This window comes from Muntiacus reevesi, chromosome 17, assembly GCF_963930625.1.
Source record: "Muntiacus reevesi chromosome 17, mMunRee1.1, whole genome shotgun sequence".
Taxonomy (NCBI): domain Eukaryota; kingdom Metazoa; phylum Chordata; class Mammalia; order Artiodactyla; family Cervidae; genus Muntiacus; species Muntiacus reevesi.
Window position 1 is genome coordinate 49,245,517 of NC_089265.1, and position 4,314 is coordinate 49,249,830.

Here is a 4,314-nt window from a genome sequence, read left to right on the forward strand (position 1 = left end):
GCTGTCCAGGTCGGTCATAACTTTCCTTCCAAGGAGCAAGCATCTGTTAACTTCATGGCTGCAATCACCATCTGCAGTGATTTTGGAGCCCAAAAATTAAAGTCAGCCACTGTGTCCACTGTTTCCCCATCTATTTGCCATGAAGTGATGGGACCGGATGCCATGATCTTAGTTTTCTGAATGTTGAGCTTTAAGCCAACTTTTTCACTCTCCTCTTTCACCTTCATCAAGAGGCTCTTTAGTTCTTCACTTTCTGCCATGAGGGTGGTGTCATCTGCATATCTGAGGTTATTGATATTTCTCCCGGCAATCTTGATTCCAGCTTGTGCTTCCTCCAGCCCAGTGCTTCTCATGAGGTACTCTGCATATAAGTTAAATAAGCAGGGTGACAATATACAGCCTTGACGTACTCCTTTTCCTATTTGAACCAGTCTGTTGTTCCATGTCCAGTTCTAACTGTTACTTCCTGACCTGCATACAGATTTCTCAAGAGACAGATCAGGTGGTCTGGTATTCCCATCTCTTTCAGAATTTTCCACAGTTTATTGTGATCCACAGAGTCAAAGGCTTTGGCATAGTCAATAGAGCAGAAATAGATGTTTTTCTGGAACTCTCTTGCTTTGTCTTGCTATATACATTACTGGTTTTTAATCCATTTAGTCAGCCTTAACATCTTATTTAATCATTAATGTAATTAATTAATGAGTTGAATAAATCTTTGGCACCTATTCACTTTATAGTTCTGTGAAAGTCAAGTTTTTAACTTTAAAATATTATATTTTAACAAGTGGGAATCTTTTTATTTATGATTCTCATTTTGCTTTAAAAACCATCTGGGTAATACATCCTCATGAGAGTTGTAGCTTTAAATCTGTCTGACTTTTTAGACAACTTGCCTTCGAGGTGAGTCAGCCTTGTGAGTGGATACCCCAGCCTCCGGCCAAGCTGCCCTGGCAGATGCTGTGTGGAACAGGGATGAGCCATCCCTACAAAGCCCTACCCAAATTGTAGATTAATGAGCGAAGTGAGTAAATTATTGTTTTGAAGTCATTTGTAATATAGAAATAAATTACACAAGGGACATTCCTTTAAATATATCTTTGCCTGAAATTTTTACAACAAACAGCTGTTACTTTTTTTTTTTTTTAATTTTGGGAGGAAGATTAAAATCAAAAATAAAGCAGGAGTTTCTGTTTGTGCTTCTATTACTTATATCCTTATGTGAGATCTAATTTCCAAGTCATCTAGGGGTCAAAAGGCATTTCTTCATCAAAGACTGGTAAGACAATAAGATCTTGACCTCTTAGATCTTCTCACACTGGAGAGAAAAGCAAAGCAAAGATGGAAGCCACATACAGATTATAAAGAAAGTAAATATTAACACTACCAAGTGCTGTGGGCTTCTCTGGTGGCTAAGATGGTAAAGAATCCTACCTTGTGGGAGACCTGGGTTCGGTCCCTGGGTTGAGAAGATCCCCTGGAGGAGGGCATGGCAGCCCACTCCAGAGTTCTTGCCTGGAGAATCCCCATGGACAGAGGAGCTTGCGGGCTACAGTCCATGGGGTCACAAAGAGTGGGACACGACTGAGCAACTAAGCACAGCACATCAAGTACTGAACCTGTGGATCACTTTCTTTCCCGCTTGATCAATGCTTCTTTACTCACACCACACTCTCTAAACTTTGGGCCAGTGGGTAGACCCTTGACTCCTGTTCTTGGTTTGGAGAAAGTCTTTCCCTGCATAGTAGTTTTCATTTGTGAGGCATCTCTACTTATTTAAGGTGGAGACTGGGAGTGAGGCTTCTTTTTCTTCTGAGTCCATTGGTCATTCCAGCGTTCCTCAGGAGTGACTTGAGAATGTCAACATTCCTCGTGACCTTAGAGGGAGCTGCATTTTCAGAAGGCTGGCCTTTGGTGTCTCCAGCCTTCTCATGAGCTTGAAGGCTTCTCCTCATCTCTTTAGTATGAGACAGAAGTGGACCAGATCAGTCCTTAAATATATCCTTTCTTTATTCTTCATGACTGTCAATCCATTGAATTAATATATCTGCAAACCAGACTCTAGGTGACTCTGTCCATAACATTATTAACTAGTCAACCAGAAACACAGGAAGTTGACAGCTTTTTGAGATGGACTTGCAATTCTATCACAGCAGTGCATTCTTTCCATTCTATATATAATGGATTCTGTGCCCTGTATAGCCTGGGAGGAGGGAAAGGTGCAGGGAGAGGAAGAGGCTTGTAGTCAGGATTTTTAGGCTTTATCAGAGGTCAAAGAAGCATAGCTTGTTGAACTTATGAGTCTGATCTACAATCCAGAGACATATACATGCCTTCAGGAACTGGGAGCCCCATCGTGGCCTGCTTCTTTTGGAGAACCTCAGGGACAAAATGTGGGTGTAGATAGTAGGGCAACTGACTGAGTTTATTGGTGAAATATCTCTTGATTTGATCCTTACAGCCACAGGAATAGTGTTTGAGTGTCTTCAGGGCAGTGTGGCCTAGGACAGGTTATTAAATGCCAAGTGTATTAAGAAAAATTATCAAATTTTCAAACTAAAACACTATCTCTTGCAAATCAGTGGGTAGAAAAATAAGTATCTCAACTTAAAAAAATGGGTAGGAAGTGCGCTCGGCGGCCCCGCGGATCTGTCTCTTGCTTCAACAGTGCTTGGACGGAACAGACCCAGGGACGCCCCTTGCTCCAGCCTCCGACCACCCTCCAACCTTTTTTCCAGTCGCAACCTCCGGAGTCAGCCACCCAGCTGTCCGCGATCACCGGGACCAGCCACCATTTTTTAACTCCTTATTACCGACCAATCATGAGCTCCCAGATTCGTGAGAATTATTCTACCGAGGTGGAGGCCGCCGTCAACCGCCTGGTTAACATGCAACTGCGGGCCTCCTACACCTACCTCTCTCTGGGCTTCTATTTCGACCGCGACGATGTGGCTCTGGAGGGTGTGGGTCACTTTTTTCGCGAATTGGCCAAGGAGAAGCGCGAGGGTGCGGAGCGTCTGTTGAAACTGCAAAACCAGCGTGGCGGCCGCGCCCTCTTCCTGGACGTGCAGAAGCCATCTCAAGATGAGTGGGGTAAAACCCAGGACGCTATGGAAGCTGCCCTTCTCGTAGAGAAGAACCTGAATCAAGCCCTGTTGGATCTGCATGGCCTGGCTTCTGCCCGCGGAGACCCCCACATCTGTGATTTCCTGGAGAACCACTTCCTAGATGAGGAAGTGAAACTCATCAAGAAGATGGGTGACCACCTGACCAACCTCCGCAGGCTGGCTGGTCCCCAGGCTGGGTTGGGCGAGTATCTCTTCGAGAGGCTCACCCTCAAGCACGACTAGGAGCTTTTGGAGACCAGTGGCCTTTGAAGAACCCACCTAACATCAGGGCTGCCTGAAGCCCCTCTCTGCAGCTACTAGGCAGCTCTTTAACATCCTGGAGCCCTCTCTCAAGCCTTGGACCAAATGGAAACAATAAAGCTTTTTGCAGCATTAAAAAAAAAAAAAAAAAAAAAAATGGGTAAAGGATATAAACAGTCAATCCACAGAAGAAGAAATACAGATAACAGGAGATATATATATATATATATAAAGTAGTTCAGTTTTTTTTTTGCTTAAATTAAAAATATTTTAATAAGAAATCAATAGTATTGTTATATGATTATACTAGAGTATTTTATTTTTTTTTAACCTATATTAAGATTTTTTTTTTCAGTGGGTTTTGTCATACATTGATATGAATCAGCCATAGAGTTACACGTATTCCCCATCCTGATCCCCCCTCCCACCTCCCTCTCCACCCGATTCCTCTGGGTCTTCCCAGCCCACCAGGCCCGAGCACTTGACTCACGCATCCAACCTGGGCTGGTGATCTGTTTCACCCTAGATAATATACATGCTGTTCTTTCGAAACATCCCACCCTCACCTTCTCCCACAGAGTCCAAAAGTCTCTTCTGTATATCTGTGTCTCTTTTTCTGTTTTGCATATAGGGTTATCATTACCATCTTTCTAAATCCCATATATATGTGTTAATATACTGTAATGTTCTTTATCTTTCTGGCTTACTTCACTCTGTATAATGGGCTCCAGTTTCATCCATCTCATTAGGACTGATTCAAATGAATTCTTTTTAACAGCTGAGTAATATTCCATGGTGTATATGTACCACAGCTTTCTTATCCATTCGTTTGCTGATGGGCATCTAGATTGCTTCCATGTCCTGGCTATTATAAACAGTGCTGCGATGAACATTGGGGTGCACGTGTCTCTTTCAGATCTGGTTTCCTCAGTGTGTATGCCCAGGA

At 43.2% G+C, this 4,314-nt stretch overlaps 1 pseudogene; it reads left to right on the top strand.

Annotated features, from left to right (window-relative positions):
- The first annotated feature begins 2,617 nt into the window (after positions 1 to 2,617).
- On the top strand, positions 2,618 to 3,525 carry LOC136148429 (ferritin light chain pseudogene; annotated as a pseudogene).
- Positions 3,526 to 4,314: the final 789 nt, after the last annotated feature.